The following is a 25,950-nucleotide window of genomic DNA, read 5'->3' on the forward strand; positions in this document are numbered from 1 at the left end:
CCTTAGTATGGCCAATCACTTCGCCTCCTACCTCTCTGATGTATTTTCCATCCCCGATGATCCCCAGTTCGATTACTCCCCCTTCCCGGATGTCCGCGATCGAACTGACACCTCTGTCCCTCCCTTCCACCTGGTTTCCAGTACTTGGACAACATTGCATGCACGGAACTCAATGCCCCTATCACTACACAGGATCTCATTGCTACACTCCACACAAAACGCAACACCACTTCTGGTCAAGACCGTGTCACCTACCGTCACCTTCGTGAAGCTCCTGTCTCTTTCCTCTCCACCCTGACCAGGCTCTACAATGTAGCCCTGTCCACCAGTTACTACCCCGACCTGTGGAAAACCTCCCATATCCTGATGTTCCTTAAACCTGGCAAACTGCCGTCCGCCGTCTCCTCCTACTGTCCCATCTGTCTTACCTCAGTCTTCAGCAAGGTCCTGGAATCTATCCTCACCCGACGCATCCACCAGCATCTCCGCCAACACCGCCTCCTTCCCGTTACCCAGTGTGGCTTTCGGCCGTCCTTCTCTTCTGACGACATTCTCCTTCACCTCACTCATCTCCTTTCTGACCAGCTTAATTCCCGTCGCTCCGCAATCTTCCTCTTCCTGGACCTCGAACGAGCTTATGACCGCGTACGGCATTCCGGTCTCCTCTTCAAGCTCCAAACCTTCGCCCTTCCCATTAACTATGTCCATCTGATCGGCTCCTTTCTCTCCCGCCATCCTTCCTATGTCACCATCCATGACACAGGTTCCTACACCTTTTTCCCCTCTGCCGGTGTGCCCCAAGGCTCCTACCTCTCCCCCCATCTGTACCTTTTGTACACGGCGGACGTGCCGCCGCCATCACCCCCCGTCCACCTTCTCCAGTTTGCCGATGACACCGCCTTCCTTGCCCTTGCCCCCACCCTGCAGCACTCCCAACACCTTCTCCAATCCCATCTTGACCGGTTCGCCGCTTGGTGCAACCAGTGATTGCTCAAGGTCAATCCCTCCAAAACCCAGGCGATCATTGTAGGCAAAACCACCCCTTCCTTCCGCCTTCTTTATTTATGTCTCACCATCTATGGCCATCCTATCGCCCTCACTCCCACCCTTAAGTACCTTGGCGTCACCCTCGACTGTCGCCTGTCCTGGACTCCCCATCTCCAGACAATCCAAGCCAAGGCACGCTCCTGACTCCGTCTCCTCAAGAGCACCTTTCCGGCTGTACGTGGGGTCTGGACTCCTCCACCATCCTCCACATCTATAGATCCCTGATCTGCCCTATCCTTTGATATGCCTATCCGGCCTGGATCTCCGCACCCCCTACCTTTTATAAATCCCTCCAAATCGTTGAACGCCATGCTCTCCGCCTCGCCTATCGCATCCGTCTCCCCTCCCCCACGCGGATCCTGTACGATCTCATCCCCTTCCCCCACCTCCTCCTTTGCCGTGAAAGGATACGGATCCTGTACACCTCCCGCAAACTCGATCCTCCTCATCCGCTTGTCTCACCCATCCTCTCCCACCCCTGCCCGCTGCCACACCTGTATTCCCACGTCCCACCCGGTCTCCATCTCTCCATCCTCCTTACCCTCTCCCAAGGTGGCTTCCGCCAGCTCCCCCTCCCTGATGATGTCCTCCTCCCCTCCATCTACCCCTCCTATCAACTTTGATCCTCCCCCCCACTTCCTGTGTCCTTTCCTTTAGGCGCCCTCCCTCCCTTCCTTTTCCTTTTCCCCCGTCCCCTCCCTCCACCCGTCTTCCCCTGGGCTTCCCCTCCCCCTTCCTTCCTTCACCCTGTCTCCCCTGCCCATGGCATCTGCTCTCCCCTCTCCCTCTTCCACCCCCCTCCTCCTCTCTTGGCAGGTCCCCAGACTCGTACACGGTTAGTGAACATTCGCCCGCCGGAGATCAACGCCTCGTGTTCTGTGTGTGCCGTCGTTTTGTGCTTAAGTGGTTCAGTGTTATTCGTTTTGTGCACCTACGTTCACGTGTGACAATTTTCGTTTCTCTCTGTGTCCAAGTGTCTGAACAATTTTATCTTGGACTCTACGCCCGTGAACGGCACCTTGTATTTTAAAAAGTGTTTGTCTCCGTTTATACGTCCACCATCTTTTTTCTCTAATTGTCTTCATTGTATCTTAGTGTTTCTCTGCGGCCAAAGAGCGGCGTAGTATGCTGCTGCAGGCCTGCCTGTATACAGGTTTAAAAATAACAATAAAGAAAAAAAAATTAAACTTGATCCGAACGGATAGTGCAGCCACGTCTCGATCCCTGAGTCAACAGATGGGAACGTTTGCAAGACAACAACCATTTGCACGAACAGTTCGACGACGTTTGCAGCAGCATGGACTCTCAGCCCGGAGACCATGGCTGCGGTTACCCTTGACACAGCATCACAGCGGCCAGAGGTGATTGTTCTGGGTACTGATTTCCAAGGATCTATGCACCCAAACTGCATGAAAATGTAATCACATATCAGTCAGTTCTAGTATAATATATTTGTCCAATGAATACTCGTTTATCATCTGCATTTCTTCTTGGTTCTTGATTTACCAATCTTGACATATATACACTCCTGGAAATTGAAATAAGAACACCGTGAATTCATTGTCCCAGAAAGGGGACAGATACATCACATGATCACACTGACAGAACCACAGGCACATAGACACAGGCAACAGAGCATGCACAACGTCGTCACTAGTACAGTGTATATCCACCTTTCGCAGCAATGCAGGCTGCTATTCTCCCATGGAGACGATCGTAGAGATGCTGGATGTAGTCCTGTGGAACGGCTTGCCATGCCATTTCCACCTGGCGCCTCAGTTGGACCAGCGTTCGTACTGGACGTGCAGACCGCGTGAGACGACGCTTCATCCAGTCCCAAACATGCTCAATGGGGGACAGATCCGGAGATCTTGCTGGCCAGGGTAGTTGACTTACACCTTCTAGAGCACGTTGGGTGGCACGGGATACATGCGGACGTGCATTGTCCTGTTGGAACAGCAAGTTCCCTTGCCGGTCTAGGAATGGTAGAACGATGGGTTCGATGACGGTTTGGATGTACCGTGCACTATTCAGTGTCCCCTCGACGATCACCAGTGGTGTACGGCCAGTGTAGGAGATCGCTCCCCACACCATGATGCCGGGTGTTGGCCCTGTGTGTCTCGGTCGTATGCAGTCCTGATTGTGGCGCTCACCTGCACGGCGCCAAACACGCATACGACCATCATTGGCACCAAGGCAGAAGCGACTCTCATCGCTGAAGACGACACGTCTCCTTTCGTCCCTCCATTCACGCCTGTTTGACACCATTGGAGGCGGGCTGCACGATGTTGGGGCGTGAGCGGAAGACGGCCTAACGGTGTGCGGGACCGTAGCCCAGCTTCATGGAGACGGTTGCGAATGGTCCTCGCCGATACCCCAGGAGCAACAGTGTCCCTAATTTGCTGGGAAGTGGCGGTGCGGTCCCCTACGGCACTGCGTAGGATCCTACGGTCTTGGCGTGCATCCGTGCGTCGCTGCGGTCCGGTCCCAGGTCGACGGGCACGTGCACCTTCCGCCGACCACTGGCGACAACATCGATGTACTGTGGAGACCTCACGCCCCACGTGTTGAGCAATTCGGCGGTACGTCCACCCGGCCTCCCGCATGCCCACTATACGCCCTCACTCAAAGTCCGTCAACTGCACATACGGTTCACGTCCGCGCTGTCGTGGCATGCTACCAGTGTTAAAGACTGCGATGGAGCTCCGTATGCCACGACAAACTGGCTGACACTGACGGCGGCGGTGCACAAATGCTGCGCAGCTAGCGCCACTCGACGGCCCACACCGCGGTTCCTGGTGTGTCCGCTGTGCCGTGCGTGTGATCATTGCTTGTACAGCAATATATATATATATATATATATATATATATATATATATATATATATATATAATCGATGAATCGATGATATTACAACGCTGGTCCCTGTGCTGGCGTAGCTATACTGAACCTGCACAGTGCTATGATGACAGCATATAGTGCATCAACATGTCACTATTTATGTAACCTCCTGGCTAGCCCCGGTCTGACACGCTGCCTTGATGATCTTTTATTACTCATGTACAAAGTCTCTATTTTATACAGACACGCATAGTAGATTCGTTGCGGTCCAACGTGCCTGCCCTCTTCAGATGACCCAGCCCACCAGCTCCAAATCAATGCAGTAATACAGTCTCGACATATAATTTGCAAGTTGAAAATATGTGCAGTACATTAAGTTTCTTTTTAATACCAGTTCAGGTAAGATCATAAGGCTGATTGGTCTTTTCTTAATCTAAACATTCTACACTTAGCCTACTGTCTTCAACTTGCCATTCACCCCTGACTAACTAGTACAATACCATAACCAGAATGTCTCTTCCTGCCCGGTTCCTCAGCAATCATTTAACAGCAAATAGATCCACTCAGTTGTTTTTGTTACTTGACATTTCCCCTTGATTATCTGTAGGCTTGTTATCTAACTCCTACGTAACTCATATTTAATTATTCATTCCATAGTACTTCTGTACCCCATTACTTTGTCCATTGATTCTTCCTGACTAATCTCTTAAGCTTCAGCATAGTCCTCATCACTATTATATTGTGATCTGAGTTTATATCTGCTCTTGGGTACGTCTTGCAATCCAGTACCTGATTTCTGAATCTGTATCTGACTATCGCTGTCTAACTGAAATCTTCTCGTATCTCCTGGTCTTTTCCAAATACACCTTCTCCCTTAGTGATTCATCAACAGGGTAGTCGCTATTATCCTCTAAAACTTATCTCAGAATCCAATTAGTCTTTCTGCTCTCTCTTTCCTAGTACCGAGACCATATTCTCCCACAAACCTTTCTTTTACCACTTCCCCTACAACTGCATTCCACTCCTCCATGAGATTTTCTTCATCCTTTACATACTGCATTACCCATTCAATATCTTCACATACTTCCTCTTTAGCTTGTGACGTCGGCATATGTACCTGAACTATCGTTGTTGGTGTTGGTTTGCCATTGATTCTGATCAGAACAACCCTGCAATAAACTATGTGCACTAAAACTTTTCCTGCACTACCTTCCTATTCATTTCTACCCCCATTATACCATTTTCTGCAGCTGTCGATGTTACCCTAAGCTCATCTGACAGAAATCCTTGTCTTCTTTCCATTTAACTTCGCTACCCAATTATATCTAGAGCGAGAGTTGCATTCCCCTCTCCATATTTTCTAGCGTCCCTGCCAAGTTCGAGCTTCTGACTTTCACCCCTACCTCACTGAACGCTATCCTTGCGTTGGCTATTCAGTCTTTTTTCTCATGGTCACCTCCATCTTGGCAGAGCCCTCCCGCAGATCCGAATGGGAAACTATTCTGGAACCTTTTGTCAATGGAGAGATCATCAAGATCATTTTTCAATTACAGGCCATATGTCCTGTAGATACATATTCTGCGTCCTTAATGCAGAGGTTTCCATTGCCTTATTCATACTCATTGCTGATTCTTCCGCCTTTAGGAGCAGTTTCCCACCCCAAGGGCAAGAGAGTTCCCTGAACCTCTGTCCGCTGCTCCACCCTCTTTGACAAGGACGTTGGCAGAATGTAAGTGGCCTCTTATGCTGGATGTCTTCGGGTGTCATTGTTACCGATTTTTATTCAAAAATGAGGTGATAGCGAGGTTCGAACCGGGACTTAGAACGTCTTGATTACTAACCAAGGGTGCTATCCCAAGAATACGGGTGCATAAATATTACTCAGTACGAAGCAGAATTCTGCAGTATGACATTCACAAGCTCCGAGGGGGTAACATACGCCAGTATACGAGTCAGCATGGATCAAATAGCAGCAACTCACGCATTCTGGTGCTGCTAAGTGTGGCCCAGTTGTTCGCACTGAGTCTGATGCTGCTCTGTGCCCTACAACTGGTGAGCCACTGCGGGTCTACATCAGCTGCAGTCTGCTTCCTACTCGCTGGTCTACAGTTCGGGCCTGGTGTGTCTCAGCCACCATTGCCTGCGTAGGCAAACTCCTTGCTGTCCGCCTCTCACTCATCTTGCATGGGTAGGCACTGGGAACGGCCATCTCCACACTGGATGTACCGAGCGACTCTGCGCGCCCTGCCATGAGGCATATTGTTCTATCTAGCCTACGAGTCGCTGTTGTGATAACTGAGCGAGCCGCGATCAGCCAGCAATAACAAGTCTCTCATTGACTGCAACACCCTCTTTCTGACCTTGTACAGCTTACGCTTTGGAAGCATTAGCTTCTCCACGAATCGTTATGACGTTTCCACAATGAACAAAATAAAAATAAAATCGTAGCACTAAGAAGTTGTGCGACATTAACGAAAGTCGGTAGGCCTGTTTCTTGGTCTGAAATATGCCTATTCATATTTCACGCTAGTCGCATATGTGTAGGCGAATTGGTTTGCTATAAATACAGGCAGCAACTGTCGTGAGTGCTTGACACGCTTAAGTTTGCACGTGCTAAATTGATATTAGTCAAGAATCCCTTTGGGTTGACAAAGAAGTGACTATTAATAGTTCATTGTGTTTGAACGAGGTCATGTAATACGCTACGAGAAGCTGGATGTTCCTTCTGCGAGATTACAGAAAGACTTGGCAAGAATATAGCCTCTGTACATGATTTTTTGGCAGCGGTGGTCACGAGAATGTACAGCAGCAAGAGGACTAGACTCTGGACAGCCACATGGCACTACCAAGAGAGAAGACTATCGTGTATGGCTTGTGACGCTGTTGGATCGTACAGTATTTGCTGCAGCAAATTGAGTAGCAGTTGGGTTCAAATGGCTCTGAGCACTATGGGACTTAACATCTGAGGTCATCAGTCCCCTAGAACTTAGAACTGCTTAAACGTAACTACCCTAAGGACATCACACACACCCATGCCCAGTGCAGGATTCGAACCTGCGACCGTAGCGGTTGCGCGGTTCCAGACTGTAGCACCTAGAACTGCTCGGCCACTGGCAGTTGGGACTACAACGAGACAACTCACTGTTACAAATAAATCGCCCTGTAGTTGTGATTCCACTTACCGAAAACCACCATTTACGATTTCTGTGGTGTCCAGGAGAGTAAATCTGATGATAGGATGGAGATTGTTGTGTTTGCTGATGAAAAGTGGTTCTACCTCGGTGGCGGTGGTGGCCCTGTCTTGGTTGGAAAAACGGCGGCTGAAGCCTTTCACCCAACCTGTATGTGGTTTAAATGTACACCTGAAGTTATGATCTGAGGTGCTATTTCGAATGACGGCAGGAGCACTCTGGTGATTTTCCCATGCACCCTGATTGCAAATTTGTATATCGGGGCGGTGATGGTACCTTTCGTGTTGTCATTCATGTACAGAATAATACCTGGGGGAGTTTTCCAACAGGATAACGCTCGCCCACATACCGCTGCTGTTACCCAACTTGCTCTACAGTGTGTCGACATGTTGCCTTGGCCTGCTCTATCACAAGATGGGTCTCCAGTCGAGCACATATGGGACATCATTGGACGACAACTCCAGCGTTATTAACAAACACCATTAAGCGTCCCGGTATTGATCGACGAAGTGCAACAGGCGTGGAACTCGATTTCACAAACTGACATCCTGTATAACGCAAGTCATGCATGTTTTCATCCTTGTATTCAACATCCTGGTAGTTACACCGGTTCTTGACTTAGGAGCATTTTACATTTTCTTATGGCTTATTTCGCTTTTAGGTTAACCTATGATTTTGCACTGTTACTCACTTAAATACGTCACCTTGAGAAATGTATTCCCAAAATTTGATTACTCTGCTATTATGTTTTGATATTGCGATCTTTTTCCGTCGCTGTAATTTGCTTAGCAGTAAATGAATGTTTTAACAATTGTGTTTTCATGACAAAATGTCGGACAGCAACCAGGATTCACTTGCTGCTCGGTCCAGGGTGGTGAACTACTGGCTCCACCTCCACTGGCAACCCAATTCCACCACCCACCCACTGTTGACGTCAGATCACCATGGTTTCTACTCTATGAAAGTGGAGCAAACAATATGAATAGACGAAGATCGAAGGTCAGCCATGTGCGTGTTAGAATCGATTCCTGCCGCTCATGAAACGTCGTTGTTTGATGTTACCATGGCAGAAATTGTCGGCATCTCGTGAGAGATTATAGTCCCTCACCGAGCTCACTTAAAAGCAATGGCGCTCCTTGCTGAGCTTGAATGTCTGTCTGGCGTTCGTTTTAGAAACTGGGGTCGCTAAAAGAGGACGGAAGTCAGATTAGTCGTGTTTCATGAATAAAAGCTTTGGTATAACTGTTCAAGTATATAAACCGCCCACAGTATTGCAGTGTACTGATTGCTTTAAGTTACTACAGTAATTTCTTTAATTCCAGATTACTATGGCGAGGTACGCAAACTTGAATTCTTTGGTTAAAATTATAAGGGTCTTGTAATATCTTGTGTCGTCGATTTGTGGCTACTTGGTTTAATGTTACTTTGTGCCTGTTTTAGATTTTAGTCTTATGTTAACGTACCATTTGCTTTCTGCTCTTTTGTGATTTATTGTTAGGAAACAAGTGAGCTTACTGATTCTCTTACTGTTCATCTTATCTGAAAGTTATTTGCACAAATATGAAAGTTTTTGGTTGAGGTTGCCCCTTTTTCATTGTTGTAATTATTAACGATTTTAAAGTGGCTGTTATAACGCCTCTTATTTACTTGTTTATTTTGTTTATTTTCTCACTGTTAAATGCCATTGGCAGAGAGGTGTTGTTGTTGTTATGGTTGTTGTTGTGGTCTTGTCTGAAGACTGGTTTGATGCATCTCTCCATGCTACATAGATAGGTGTTGTTGTTGTTATGGTTGTTGTTGTGGTCTTGTCTGAAGACTGGTTTGATGCATCTCTCCGTGCTACTCTATCTTGGGCGAGCCTCTTCATCTTCGAATAACTACTGCAACCCGAATCTGCTTACTGTATTTATCTTTCGGTCTCTCTCTATGGTTTTTACCCAACACACTTCTCTCCAATACTAAACTGGTAATCTCTTGTTGTCTCTGAGTTTGTCTCACCAACCGATGCCTTATTTTGGTCAAGTTGTGCCACAAATTTCTTGTCTCCCCAATTCTATTCAGTACTTCCTCGCTAGTTGCGTGATCGTCACATCTAATCTTGAGCATTCTTCTGTAGCCCCACGTTTCGTTAGCTTCTATTCTCTTTTTATCTAAACTGTTTGTAGTCCATGTTTCACTTCTGTACATGGCTACCCTGCAGACACACAACTCCAGAAAAGAATTCCTAACACTTAAATCTATATTCTATGTCAACAAATTTGTCTTCTTCAGAAACCTTTTTCTTGCGATTGCCAATCTACATTTTATATCTTCTTTACTTCGGCCACCATCAGTTATTTTGCTGCACAAATAGCAAAACCCTATATCCTCCTCTCAAGCCGCTGCCAATTCCGTACAACAATTTTTCCAAGACCCCCTGCTGTTTCTGAGGTAATTACGATGTCATTGGCAAGCCTCAAAGTTTTTCTTTCTTCTCCCTGAAATTTAATTCCCATTTGAAATTTTTCTTTGCTTTGCTCTACTACTTGTTCCGTGTACATATTGAATGAAATCGGCTATGGGCTACAACCCTGTCTCCCATTTTCAACCACTGGCTCCCTTTCATGTCCCTCGTCTCTTTCCTTGGAACTGGAATTACTACATTCTTCTTCAAATCTGAGGGTATTTTGACTGTCTAATTCGTCTTGCACACCGGATGGAAGAATTTTGTCATGGCTGGCTCTCCAGAAGCTATCAGTAGTCCCGACGGAATATAGTCCACTCCCTTGGCTTTGTTTCCACTTACATTTTTTCGAGCTTTGTAAGATTTTTCTCATCTTCATCTGCGTCCACTTCCCTCTATAATATTGTATTCAAATCATCTCCCTTGAATAGACACACTGTGTACTCCACCTTTCAGCTTTTCCTTCTTTGCTTAGGATTGGTTTGCCATATGAGGTCTTGATATTCATACAGCTGCTTCTCTTTTTCTCATAGTCCAGTTTAACTCCCCTGTCGACCGTGTCTACCTTTCCCCTAGTGAAATATGCTTCTAAATCCTTACATTTGTCCTCTTAGCCATACCTACTTAGCAGTTTGGCACTTCCTGGCAGCCTCAATTTTTTAAATGTTTGCTCTCCCTTTCGCCTCCCTCATCTGCCTCATCTTTAAATTTTCTCCTTTCTTCAGTTAAATTCAATATCTCTTGTGCTATCCAAGAATTTTTACTTGACCTTGTCTTTTTACATATTTGATTCTTTTGTTGCCTTCACTATTTCATGTCTTACAGTTACTCACTCGTCTTCGACTACAAGGGTCACTCCAAAAGAAATGCACACTATTTTTTTTAAATCATCTTTTATTCTACACGTTTGAAGTTTTACAGTGTGTAGATACATCCTTTAGTAACAATATTTTCATTTCTCCACATAATTTCCATCCCTGTCAAGTGCCTTACGCCATCTTGGAACCAGCGCCTGTATACCCGCACGGTAAAATTCTGGACCAACCTGTTGGAGCCACTGTTTGGCAGCGTGCAAAAGGGAATCATCATCTTCAAACCTTGTTCCACGAAGAGAGTCTTTCAGTTTCCCAAAGAGATGATTGTCACGTGGAGCCAGGTCAGGACTGTAAGGCGGGCGTTTCAGTGTTGTCCATCCGAGTTTTGTGACTGCTTCCATGGTTTTTTGACTGACATGTGGCCGTGCATTGTCGTGCAACAGCTAAACATCCTGCTTTTGTCGATGTGGTCGAACACGACTCAGTCGAGCTGGAAATTTCTTCAGTGTAGTCACATATGCATCACAATTTATGGTCGTTCCACTTGGCATGAAGTCCACAAGCAAGAGTCCTTCGGAATCGAAAAACACCGTAGCCGTAACTTTTCCAGCAGAAGGTGTGGTTTTGAATTTTTTTTTCTTGGGTGAATTTGCATGATGCCATTCCATTGATTGCCTCTTCGTCTCTGGTGAAAAATGATGGAGCCATGTTTCATCACCTGTCACAATTCTTCCAAGAAATTCATCTCCACCATTCTCGTACTGTTCCAAAAGTTCGCTGCATACCGTTTTTCTTGTTTCTTTGTGAGCTACTGTCAACAGCCTGGGAACCTACCTGGCACAAACCTTTTTTAACGCCATCACTTTCAGTATTCTGCAAACACTTTCTTCCCCTATCCTAACGTAGCGTGACAATTCGTTCACTGTGATGCGTCTGTCAGCAGTCATCAGTCAGTTAACTCTCTGCACATTGTCTGGAGTGTGTGCAGTACGAGGCCTGCTGCTGCGAGGACAATCCTCAATATTGCCGTGCCCGCTTTCATCACGTAACCTGCTTGCCCACCAACTAACTGTTCTGCGAACGACAGCAGCATCTCCATACACCTTGTTTAACCTCTTGTGGATATTTCCCACTGTCTAGTTTTCACAGCACAGGAATTCTATGGCAGCACGTTGCATCTGACGAACGTCAAGTGTAGCAGCCATCTTGAAGACATGCTGTGACGGCGTCACTGACTGGAACAGGTTTTAAAACAAGTGGGAAGGATGTATCTACACAATGTAAAACTTTCACACATGCAGCACGAAAGCTGTATTTTTACAAAAATAGTGTGCATTTCTTTTGGAATGACCCTCGTATATCCCTTTCCCTCGTTCTTCTTAACTTTTACCTAATGCTCCACGTGAAACTCCCAACAACCTCTGGTTCCTTCAACTTATCCAGATTCAACTTCTTTAATTTTCTGCCTTTCCTTCCAATTTCTTCAGATTTTATCTACACTTCATAATCAATAAATTGCGATCAAAGTCCACATCGGCCACTGGAAATGTGTTACAGCTTAAAATCTCCTTCCTAAATCTCTGTCTAACCATTATTCTCCGGTGTCTCCAGGTCTGTTCCACGTATACATCCTTCTTTTATGATTCTTAAACCATACGTTAGAGATGATTAAATTCATTTCTCTTCCCCAGACCATATTCACCTACTATTTTTCCTTTACAGCCATTGTCTATTATGAAACATCAGTCCCCCATCATAATTAAATATTCTTCTTCTTTAATTATCTGCATAATTTCTTTTACCTCATCATAAATTTCCTCAATCTCATCATCATCTGCGGAACTAGTTGGCCTGTAAACTGGTACTACTATGACAGACGTGTAGACGTGGGCTTCAAGTCTATCTTGCAACGATAAAGCGTTCACTATGCTCGTCATAGTAGCTTACGAGCATTTCTGTTTTCTTATTCATTACTAAACCCTTACCTGCTTTACCCCTATAACATTGTCCATACAACCAGACTAGAAGCCTCTTCCTCCTGTCACCGAACTTCACTAAATCGCACTATATCTAACTTCAGCCTATCCATTTCCCTTTTCAAATTTTCTATCCTACCTCCCCGATCAAGGGATATAACATTCCACGCTCCGATTGTAGTATGCCAGTTTTGGTTCGCCTGATGACAGCGTCTCCCTGACTAGTACCCGCTCGGAGATCGGAGTGGGGAACCAGTTAACCAACAGAAATTTTATCCAAGAGGACGTCATCATCATTCAACCATACAGTTGCAGTTTCGCCTTGTTTCCAGCCGTTCGCAAGACGAGTACAGCAAGGCCGGTTTTGTTCATGTCGTAAGGTGAAATCAGTCAATCATACAGATTTTTGATCCGGCAGCTACTGAAAAGGCTGCCTCTCTCCAGGAACCACACAATTGTCTGGCCTTTCAGCAGATACCCCTCCGTTATGGGTGTACATACGGTACGGCTGTCTGTACTGCTGAACCAGGCAAGCCACCCCACATACGGCGAGGTCCATTTTTCACGGGGATTGGTTGGGGGGGGGGGGGTGGAGGTGGGCGGGGAAAGAGAGATAAGTATTATTATTTGAAGTCTTTTTTCAAGTTTTGGCTCAGAACTTTACCATTCCCAGATACAGCATAAGTTTTTTTAAGTTTTGGCTCAGCACTCTACCATTCCCAGATACAATTTCCCTATCATTTCACAAGTACTCGGATTCTAAAGGGCTTCAGGCATGGATACATTGTTCCTCTGTTGAATGGAAAGAACAGTCTACCGAAATCAGAAAGTTGACTCAGAGTAAAGCAAAGAAAGGCAAAAACAATGATGAGTAGCAGAAACAGGATTAGGAAAAAATTAAATAAGAATATGGAACCACGTAGTAGTTGAAGGTAAGGAATTCGGCTGCCTTGGAAGCAAAATAACATATGAAATGTGAAGCATGTCGAATCTAAGAAGCACAGCAGCAAAAGCTAATAGAGCATTTTTCGCAAAAAGAATATTCTAGTATCAAACATAGACTTTAAGGATCAGATTCGTAGCATTTCAGGCATGGTGTAACGGAAGGACGCTAAAAGTAATTATAATATGAGAATTAAGAATATTTTCCGAAAAATCTGCGGGGAAAGGAAGATCAAGAAGATTAACTACAAGAAGACACAGAACGACAGGACATGTGTTACGTCTTAATGGAATAATTTCTACTGCTCTAGATGGAACCACAGAGATAAAAGAACTGCAGGGGGAAACAGAGAAAGAAATAAATGAAATAACTGAGGGTATTTGGTACAACTGCTGCTCTGAGATGAAGAGGTTCTTCCGAGACAGGAAGTCGTGACAGGTTGCATCATACCAAGCCGAAAAGTGTTGACAAACATCACTAAATTGCAATTCCAAAAATTTTTGTATTTTCTTACCAGTCGTAACTTTTTTCTCACAGTTACATTTTACAAAGATTTTGATATAAAATGATATTTTCATCGATAAACAGAGGTGACTTAAATCGTGGGATGGGGGCAGCGTCACGTGCAAGGTATAAAATGGCAGTGCATTGGCGGAATTGTCACTTGTACTCAGTCGAGTCATATAAAACGTTTCCGTAAAACGCTTCCGACGTGATTATTGGGGCGCAATGGTAATTAACAGACTCGGAATGGAAGCTGGAGAGAGAAGCGGCGTTTGCGTAGAGTTGTCAGTGTTAACACACAAGCAGCAATGCATGTACTAAACTCAGAACCCTCAAAGTGAAACATGCGACACGCATATCCATTAGGACGTGAAATCTGGCGTTAATCGGCTATGGAAGCAGATGACCGACGTCTTTGCTAACAGCACACCACCTGCAATCCCTCTCCTGGGCTCGTAACCACATCGGTTGGACCCTAGACGACAAGAAAACCGTGGCCTCGTCATATGTTTCCGGACTTCAGACTCTCATGAAGCCCTGGACCCAAGCCATCAACAAGACACTGTGCAGACTGTTGATCGTTCCATAATGGTGTGGGTTTAGTTTACATGGAATGAACTATGTCCTGTAGTACAACTGAACCGATCATTGACTCGAAATGGTTAAGTTCGGCTTCTTGGAGACTATTTGCAGACATTCGTGTTTCCAAAAAACCACAGAAGTTCTATGGATGACAAAGCGCCACGACAATTGTTCGCAACTGGTTGAAAGAACGTTCTGGAAAATTCCACCGACTGATTTGCCACCCAGATCTCCCGACATGAATCGGATCGAACATTTGTGGGACATAACCGACAGATCAATTCGTGTACAAAATCCTGCTTCTGCAACACTTTCGCATTTATGTATGGCTATAGAGGCATCATGTTTCAGTATTTCTGATGGGGACTTCCAACGAATTGAGTCCATGTCATGTCGAGCTTCTGCACTACCCCGGGCAAAAGGAGGTCAGACACGGTATTAGGAGGTGTCTCATGGTTTTTGTTACCTCTGTGTTAGGGTACGCCTCATGCACGGTAAATTCTGCCACCCGCCCTGCGGAGAGAAATTAGAAGTAAATTTCAATTATTTATCCACTTCCTTCATCACAACACAATTGCATAACTTGTAGGTGAGCCCTTTCAGCTACCGTTATCTGCCAGAGTTGATATATAATCTAAAGGCCTGCAAGACGGTTGTAGTTGCAGAAAGCAGAGAAAGCACAAATGTTAGGTTTCGTCAATAAGAGAAATCAGCCAGCTTAATTGAAGCAACGTGACTTACAATTCCATGGGCAAAATCAGAATGTATGTCACGCAGCAGTAAGCTTACATTACTTTTTCCAATATCGATGGAATATAAATGAACATGCAACATATGTGTTTGGTGAACAGTGATAGACGAGAAAGCATGGTTTAATAACGCGCCCCTGTCCACATCTGGACCGTGTTTACAAGACCACAACGTGTGGCCACCTATCTCGCGCAATCTCAAACGCTCATTTCCATTTATATTGGAGACAGCCCTATTACGTGTGTGCATTGTGCGCACTGAGGTAGTTAGCACCAACTCTGTAAAGTCGCTGCTACGCTAATTCCACAGTGGTAACTAACTTCCGTGGAAATTTCGAATTTTCGTTGAAGACATACATGATAAATAAGCGATTTCAGTTTCGTATTAACGTCAACGAAGACTGATTATTGAGTCGTGGAAAGATTTTATTCTGTAGAAAATAGCTGATTCCCCAAACATCAGCGTTTAGCTAATAAAAGAAACAGTATGTCTATAGCCCAGCCCCAGACATCCACTTAATGATATCTTGAAAAGGTTTCGTTTTCCTGTCTTCTCACGTTCCCTACCTACAGACAGTTGTGAAATGGCCTCGAAAAAGCTAAGATAAGAAACTGATGTGCTAATTTTTCGGATGCTCCATCGTAAGTGACTAAATTTATGTAGAATACCAAGTGAAAACATCATGAAATATTATTTCGTTCCATCGTCGCTGTGTGATTCAGATATGATGATTGTTAAATGGTGTTACTTTCTCGCTACTGGTCGAAATACTACTTTTTTTCTAGAAATCTAAGAATGTCATACTGTCATCCCTGTGCTTATCTCTAAATTGAGAATGTTCAACAGCGTATTTAAGTTTTTAACAAGAGTTTGATACAAATGACTTGTATAATAATAACCTGACATAGGTAATAGACTTTTTGTCGAAAATTATCATTACAAATGGACATAGCATCCTTACACAATTATTATTCTTCAAAATGCGCAGTATAAATCGTATTTTTTAAGCTTTGCCCCATTCTGATGGATTCCTGTAGATGCACTCTTATTCCACAGCTAATTCCACAGTATTCGAGTATACTTACCTACTAAAACGAGCTACCAAAAGTAGACAGTTGTTCATAAGGCTCTAAGTATTATACTACACTATTTATTACTAAGCGCGAGTAATATTACTCAGTCATAAGATTTTTAAGAACTGCGTTTCCACATGTAGCCGGATACTACACTGAAGAGCCAACGAAACTGGTACACCTGCCTAATATCGTGTAGGGCCCACGCAAGCACAGAGACGTGGCATGGACTCAACTAACGTCAGAAGTAGTGCTGGAGGAAACTGGCAACATGAATCCTGCATTGCTGTCCATAAATCCATAAGAGTACAAGGGGGTGGAGATCACTTTTTGAACTGCAAATTGCAAGGTATCCCAGATATGCTCAATTGGAAGTGTTTAAACTCAGAAGAGTGCTCCTGGAGCCAATCTGTAGCAATTCTGGACGTGTGGGGTGTCGCATTGTCCTGCTGTAATTGCCCAAGACCGTCGGAATGCACAATGGACATGAATGAACGCAGTTGATCAGATGGGATGCTTACGTACACTCTTTGACATAAAACTCGACCGGCGGCCGGCCGCTTCAGAGGCTAAGTCCGCGCCGATCGCGACATGGGACAAAAAAACTCGCCAACTCGCTAATTCTCTAAGTCCGGTTATTTGCACAATCTGGCACCACTGTAGACTGCGGCACTTCCTGGAGGAAAACTTGTCCCAAGAGAGAGAGACTCTAGGCTGATTACGCCTGTGGTCTAGCGGTAGCGTGCGTTGTTTCTGTTCATAATGTTAGTGGATCGAGAGCATCTGGCATAAAATATTTTTATAGCCTCTTCTGTCTGAATGCTGAAGACGTGAATGTAATGGTAGCGCAGATTCAATCTATTTCGCTTTGTGACACACCGATATCAAAATTTTATCTAGTAACGATTTTGCGGCAGATTTCCTGCAGACTGTCCTCCTCTGGACGCCGTATGCGGCAAAGCTCCGGGATCCATTTGCTGGCTACTGGCAGCGGCCGTGGCGACAGCAGCGGTGCTGCACTCCCCCGTTCTTTAACGAAAGCGCCTACTACCGCTCATCGCTTTTGATGATTTAAAACGCTTTATTATTAAATGTTGCTCCACAGAAAATTTCTACAATTTCCATTCACGCTCAAAAGCAACGGAGACAGACGCCCTGATTAGTAGGCGGGTAATCGGCAAGAGCTGAGTATGGCCCGAAATTAATTTTATAGACTGGGACGAAATTAAACCACCTCACTACATTCGATGAATTTATAAATGCTTCATACCTCGTTTCTTTTCCTTTCAAACTTAATTATTTGTGCAACTTTTGGTCAATGTTTGGATGTTTTCGTCAAGGCAGAGTGAGTGTCTGTGGTGTAAAGTGTATTACAGTTCTTATTTCATTCCTTATGGTAAGTCTATGCGATAAACTGTGTGAATACCTTGCAATGCATGCTCTGTAGCAGTGCAGGCACACTGCACATTTGGAGTTCCATGTATGGGTTCATGAAGTATTTATTGTTGATCGGAAGTGATAGTTAAGGTCATCAGATTTAAACCAGAAAAATTTGTCGTTTTGAAGGTTTCAGAGAACGGAAAGGAATTGCTAACGCCGGTGTTAGAAAACATCTACAGTTAAATGCTATTGCAAAAATTTAGAAGATGGGAACTATATTAATGAACATGTGCACTTCATAAACAACCTTCTGACATGTTAGACCTATATGACGAACAAAGCTCAAATTTATATCGTTGACAGTCGGTTTGAATCTTTTCAGGACCTATTTTACAGTGAAGCACCTTGGAATTTGCAAAGCAGAAATCCATGATATTAACTTAATTTACTAAGTCGAAATCGGACGAAGATTGATGTTTAAAGGCATTCTTCAGATTTCGCATAAGAAATTTTTACTAGCAGTTTGCAACTCCATTAATTAAAATGGAAAATAAAAGGTTGTAGTCAGCGGCTTCTACCGTGATTCGAACTTATAGTACAAGCACTGCAACGCACAAGGGAACCTCTGAGCTAACGACACACTGGCGGCCAGAGGCGGACTATAGTCACTGCGATGTTGCCTGAGCCTCAAAACGCAACCTTAAACACACAAACAGAGGAGGTGGAGATTACTGTTTTAACGTCCCGTCGACAACGATGTCATTAGAGACGGAGCACAAGCTCGGATTAGGGAAGGATGGGGAAGGAAATCGGCCGTGCCCTTCCTAAGGAACTATCCCGGCATTTGCCTGAAGCGATTTAGGGAAATCATTGAAAACCTAAATCAGGATGGCCGGGCGCGGGATTGCACCGTCGTCCTCCCGAATGCACACACAAACAGGTGTTACTTATGTGAAGAACGCCGTTCTTGGAGTCCAGAAATTAAATATACTTTCTAATTGTGTCATCTTGCAGTGGATTATATCGTACGAGTCTTCGATGTGGAAAACGAATGTCAAGTGAATTTAGCGAGGTAACGCCGACCTACACCCAGAAGTAAATGCACTATCAGAGTGTTGACAAATACTTGCTACGACGCTGCCATTTCTCGGCTCTCTGACGAGGCAGCTCTTCAGCGAAATGCTTGCCGTGATTCTCCGATACGGTTCTTCAGAGTGGAGACGCGCGCGCACGTTTGGTTTTTATGCGGCGTTCTCCCCTGATGGTTTCTGACGTCGCCTTGTGGGCTATGTATACATATGAGACATTCAATTATCATTAATCCAGAATGATACAAGTTTCAGCTTCCGGCGTGGAAGAAGGCTGTTGACGCCGACATTATATCATTTCAACGTAGGGATAGCAAAACGGATCATTCAATGTTTCTCATTCAACATAAAGCATGTGAGATAAATTTCCGTAACGTTCATAATCATCTAAAAATACAAATGAAGTAAAAATACAACGGAAGCTTATTCGAATTGAATATAATGTAAGATACCAAACGCTTTGCACCTCGATGTCGAATTTGTCCACTTGCAATCGTTTGCAGCATGCACATAGAATGTCATGATTACCACGAGAATGAAGAAATATGTTGGTAAGGATGGAAGCAAGAAGAGACGCAGTCAACAAATATTCTATTCCTCATGGCATTCATTTCATTTGACACGTAAGAAGAGGTAAAGCGGGAATTTACTTTCGTTAACACGAAAGATATGCCGCACATATTGATAACGAGGAAGTCTGCGTCTTCATACGTTTCCTCCTTGAAATCTGTATGCTCTATTATATACTAAGTAGCCCGATCATTGTTTCAGTAATGTTACCCTCTTGTTTGACCCCGTAACGATGAACAGATTCCAAATGCATGTCTCTGCGTGAAAGTAGCTGTTCGAACCCTTCCTGGGTTGTTTTTTGTGTTTTATTGCTTGGAATTCCTGAAGCAGACCACTGTGCCTTCCCCCCTCGTGGGTTAGGTCTCAAAACTAAACCGCTTTGTATCCAATGGCATAATTTATTCATACAGCATCAGCAAATAATGAATGATGTTTATTCCGACGCAGAACGAGAATGGCTTTAAATATAAAAATCTATATCTATATCTATTGATCTTTGAGTTGGCACAATGCAAATATATTCTTAGCATTTAGTTACTGAATTTAGTTCTGGATGTTTGCAGAGAAAAGGAAAAGTCGGTACTTCTCGCTAGTGTAATATAATGTGAACCAGCAACTACCCTTTCCTTAGAACACGACTCAAGCAGGTCCTCAAGTAGGCACTGCTGCATTCTGTTCCCTGACATTGCTCTGATGACGGTTAATGCAGATAGTTCCGATTATGAAATACAAAACGTATTGCAGGTTAGTTCCTAGGATAGTAACATTAAATTTGCGTTGTAGACGGCACATGAACGTGACGACTATCCGTATTACTCATCAATATAAAAAAACAATATTTTGGGAATTTAGCAGGATTACTCAAAATGAATTCTGAAATTGGGTGACTGACCGCACAGGTGCTAAACGTCGTCAAGAGTATACGATGTCCTAATCGCATTAGGAATATGAAGATCGTCTTCGACAGCTCGCAACTTTCACATTGCTATCTCCACCCTACTCCAGACAGCTCTCGGTGGAGTTGCACTACGTTGCCGATGTTATGGAAGGCCTTCAAACCGACAACAGACCACATATTGAAAAATACAAGCGAATTCTCTTGCAGCGTAAGCTTATTGTAACTAATCTAAAAATTATTGGAGAGGAACATTGTCCTATTCAAAAAAAGTAAAATGTTACACACTGTTGACGTCAAACGGACATTATCTATGTCCTGTCTTGTGTCCTGCTCATCTACAATATCAAATGTACTATGAAAATGATTATATATAATGGATTATAAGGTAATGCATTGATACCAGATGGTGGGGGCCGGCCGATGTGGCCGTGCGGTTCTAGGCGCTTCAGTCTGGAACCGCGTGACCGCTACGGTCGCAGGTTCGAATCCTGCCTCGGGCATGGATGTGTGTGATGTCCTTAGGTTAGTTAGGTTTAAGTAGTTCTAAGTTCCAGGGGACTGATGACCTTAGAAGTTAAATCCCATAGTGCTCAGAGCCATTTGAACCATTTGAACTATTTAACACAAAATGACATTAAAAATTTAAGTTATTCACGAGCAGCTAGTTGAGAATATGTATGAACATTAAATGACACGACGAACCGTCTTGTTCTGCATATGGATTCAAACCCAGCTCATGCAAACTAAGCAAAGATTTCGTGACTGACGGAAACTAACAGTCATTCCTGATTAGGCATACAGAGAGTGATATACCTCGTTTTAGACAGTATCAGTTAGCAAATATCAACTTTAAATTGCATAACGCAAACATTTTTAACAGACACGAATTCCTACCCAGCATCTATTGTCCCTGTTAACGAACTACGAGAGATGTTAAATATTGCTTCTTCACAAGTAACTTACTTGAAATGCCGTGAGGTAAAGCTGTGTGTTGGACACGGATTCGAACCCGGAACCTAATCGGATTGCTATCGAAGCACAGTCAGATGTGACATATCGGAATTTCGCGGCAGTAACTAGATGTTTTAACTGAAATGACGAGACGAAACATTAATTTTTTCCTTCCCAGGACTCCAACCCGGCACCTATCGCTGTTATATTCTAGAGAAAACTAACGTTAAATATGGGTTTGTTGCACCAGCAGTGACATGTGAGCATGTTTGAACTGAAATAATATGACGAAGAGTTCAGCGCTCACTGGGAATAGAGCCCCACACATATCGTTGTTGACTACACACAAAGAGACGTCAGCTACCGAATTTTTCTCCACCAGCTGCTCAGAATAGCATCTTGAACTTACAGTCATCTCGCAAATAGTTCTGTGTCTCACTGGGAATTAAAAACGTAGGATATCGTTAGTGTTGACAGCGAATGAAAATACATTAAAAATCAAAATTATTATCCACCAGCAGATAGGTGTTCTCATGCTAGAGCTTGATAATACATAATTAAATCTTTAGTGCCGGGCCAGGATTCGATCCCATTCACGCATAATATGTGAAGGTGTTGAGGAATCTGCAGTTTTGAACAAACAACAAATTGTAGCCGAGCTGTATTGCCACGAAGGGATCAAATTCCGCGTTAAGGGCGGTCTGAGTTGCATTCCCAGTTCAGAACCAATTTTATCGACATACAGATGCTCAAATAAAAGATGGAATAAGTGTCCTGTGACCATACATAGCGTTTGTGTCGTCACTTGAAATAAATAACTAGTATAAGAAAGGTTACTGGTGATAGAGTTTCTACATGTCGCCACTCCAGACTTTATTGTGGTTCAACCTACCGTCTACTTGGTAAAGAAGGAATATCATCTTTAATATGAATTTTCAGACCACGCAGCCATTATATCTCCTTCACTTGGTGTAGCCAGGAGAGAATGGAATCTGTCTCTCCCTATCTAAAATCATTGACAGAAGTGGGAATCGAACCCAGACCATAGGTATAACAACCTACCCTCCGTCCAACAGACCACGAAATCCTCTTCTCTGCGACTCATTTTTCTATCGTAACGCAGTTGCGCCACACTGGATGAGAATTCTGACACACAGGCTCCCTGTAGTAATTTGCAGCATGTTCAGTAAATTCATTTACTTGGTTGACCGAATCACCATGAACTAGCTGCCTCGGCTACCCAGTGCATACATTCGACTATTTTGTAATCACAGATATAAAATCACGTTACTGCCACCTACACACAACTGCCAACATTGTAGGATGCAGAAGTTTAAATAGGAAGCGTTCCTTTCCACTTGAGCTATTCTATTGCGCTATCTGTTACTAGAAAACGTCGTTCAGTCCAAAAGAAAAGCTGTAGCTGTTTGTCTCTCAGAAGTCAAGACCTGGCCATATGCATAATCTCACAGTGCTGTGGAATCCAAAAGTTCTGGAGGAATAGTTGCCGAGCTCTGGAGCTGTTGTAGCTACGTGTCAGCTTGCAGCATAGATAAGATGTCGCGAGTTCGAATACATTCAGTGCTACATTTTTTAAAACGCAATTCTGCTCTCTGCTGAAGTTATCAATCTAATGGAACTTTGAACATAATTCCCTTCACTTCTCAACCCAAAGTAGTCGCATGTGGAAAAAGGACTAACTACTGTGACATTTTGTTCTATTCAGGTTTAATAGACAGCAGGCAGCAGATGCATCTCGAAGATGTGCAGGGAGAGCGCATCGTGCCATAATATGCAGAAAAGTATTTTCTACATTAGCCGTCGTGTGGTAGTGATATTTTATTCTTCTTCAAACTTTGATTGACAGCTTTAACTCAGAACAAATTTTCTACATGCATGTAATCAATAAACTGCATGTGCATTGTCAGACTGTCATAGGTAACATCAGAGAATTCGCATATATCGTTGATGATTAATTTCTCTCTCATGTTTACTATTGTTTTAACAACACTAAAGGAAACCTTACGAAAATTGTGCACTGTATTATAAGAAATGAAATAAAACTAACCATGATAACCTTACGACGAAAGTATCTGTACACAAGCATGCCTCTATCGACACGAATTAGTAAAATACTACTCACTTAGATTTTGATTGGGTCTGTGTTTAATTGGTATGCTGTGTCATACTCAAGAGGTATGCAAATGTGGCATTTCATAAATATAGTTACGTATTCCTAGAAACCCAAAATTCGCTTGTCAGCAGCGGAAAGAGGCGTTACCTGTTGTGCAGCATTGTAAGTTTTTCAACATTGCACTATGAGCTGAAAGCATTTTCTTGCGATTTCCTTACTGATGTTTGACCTGACTGCTTGTAGCTCTTTCACAGGAGGGATAAAAACGTTTCAGTCAGTGAGACTGGAACTGCGTACCGTAACAGACGCTGTTTCACAGGTTAACACAGAGCTGGCGAGGAGGTATGGGTCTCAGCTTCCTATTACGACGGCAATAGTAACTAGAACTCGTAAACCGCTATTTAAAGGTCGAGATTAGTTGCGATTTCCACCTGCAACGACTTTCCTGGGCTGAAAACCGTAAATTTTCAATCTTTTGTTACCCTTCAAGCTATAATAACTCAGATTATTCAATGGAAATGACAGGTAAAATCAAGTGAACTTTGAGGCTTAATTCCGTGCACACCAGGAAGTAACTCGTCGATCACAGAGTTGCCAAACATACGTTGCCTTGTTGCCAAATCTCAGTTACAGTACCAGCAGGAAGAAGTCGAACCGATGTGATCCTACAGCGGTCTGGGAAGTGACCATAGCTGGTGTCTCCAAGTCGCGGCTGCTACGGCCTGGAATACGTAATGCGTCTGATTCGCTTTCTGTAACCAGGTTTAGGGACTGGAGCGTAGTTACTAATAATACTCAGAACTGACTGCAAACTGAGCATTATAAATCAGTAACTCTCATTGTTGTTTTTATATTTCTTTCGTAAGTGCACTCAAAACTAAGAAAGTCATTCACAGGCGTTTTCGTGCCTCGCCGATAGTCGAGCACAACATACAAACAAAAATAAAAAAGAATGTGTGTGTGTGTGTGTGTGTGTGTGTGTGTGTGTGTGTGAGAGAGAGAGAGAGAGAGAGAGAGAGAGAGAGAGAGAGAGAAATAAAAAGCAACGAGAGAGAGTGTAAAAAATTGTTGTAAAGAAATTGAATCATGGTATTTAAAGAAATCTTTCATTAAAATGACACGTTCCACATCATTACGAAATGTCGTATTCATGATCTATGGAACAAGAGTTAATCTAATGTAATCTAATGTAATGTAATCACATCATATAGATGATTAGCCATGAAGAGTCATGAATTACCGAAAGTTTTGCCAATACCAGTAACCAAATCTAAACTTGAAAATAAAAGACGACAATTTTTATAATAAACCGTGACTCCTATCAAGACCCTTTCATCCCTGTTATCTAACCACGAAAGATGTCTGATATACCTCCATTCTGAAGTAACAAAGTGTGCATGCATTTAAAGATGAAGTGCATGATGTGAAGTTCTGTGATTTTTAATGTATTTTCATTCGCTGTCAACACTAACGATATCCGACGTTTTTAACTCCCAGTGAGACACAGAACTATTTGCGAGATGACTGTAAGTTCAAGATGCTATTCTGAGCAGCTGGTGGAGAAAAATTCGGTAGCTGACGTCTCTTTGTGTGTAGTCAACAACGATATGTGTGGGGCTCTATTCCCAGTGAGCGCTGAACTCTTCGTCATATTATTTCAGTTCAAACATGCTCACATGTCACTGCTGGTGCAACAAACCCATATTTAACGTTAGTTTTCTCTAGAATATAACAGCGATAGGTGCCGGGTTGGAGTCCTGGGAAGGAAAAAATTAATGTTTCGTCTCGTCATTTCAGTTAAAACATCTAGTTACTGCCGCGAAATTCCGATATGTCACATCTGACTGTGCTTCGATATTAATCCGATTAGGTTCCGGGTTCGAATCCGTGTCCAACACACAGCTTTACCTCACGGCATTTCAAGTAAGTTACTTGTGAAGAAGCAATATTTAACATCTCTCGTAGTTCGTTAACAGGGACAATAGATGCTGGGTAGGAATTCGTGTCTGTTAAAAATGTTTGCGTTATGCAATTTAAAGTTGATATTTGCTAACTGATACTGTCTAAAACGAGGTATATCACTCTCTGTATGCCTAATCAGGAATGACTGTTAGTTTCCGTCAGTCACGAAATCTTTGCTTAGTTTGCATGAGCTGGGTTTGAATCCATATGCAGAACAAGACGGTTCGTCGTGTCATTTAATGTTCATACATATTCTCAACTAGCTGCTCGTGAATAACTTAAATTTTTAATGTCATTTTGTGTTAAATAGTTCAAATGGTTCAAATGGCTCTGAGCACTATGGGATTTAACTTCTAAGGTCATCAGTCCCCTGGAACTTAGAACTACTTAAACCTAACTAACCTAAGGACATCACACACATCCATGCCCGAGGCAGGATTCGAACCTGCGACCGTAGCGGTCACGCGGTTCCAGACTGAAGCGCCTAGAACCGCACGGCCACATCGGCCGGCCCCCACCATCTGGTATCAATGCATTACCTTATAATCCATTATATATAATCATTTTCATAGTACATTTGATATTGTAGATGAGCAGGACACAAGACAGGACATAGATAATGTCCGTTTGACGTCAACAGTGTGTAACATTTTACTTTTTTTGAATAGGACAATGTTCCTCTCCAATAATTTTTAGATTAGTTACAATAAGCTTACGCTGCAAGAGAATTCGCTTGTATTTTTCAATATGTGGTCTGTTGTCGGTTTGAAGGCCTTCCATAACATCGGCAACGTAGTGCAAC

This window comes from Schistocerca cancellata, chromosome 3, assembly GCF_023864275.1.
Source record: "Schistocerca cancellata isolate TAMUIC-IGC-003103 chromosome 3, iqSchCanc2.1, whole genome shotgun sequence".
NCBI lineage: Eukaryota > Metazoa > Arthropoda > Insecta > Orthoptera > Acrididae > Schistocerca > Schistocerca cancellata.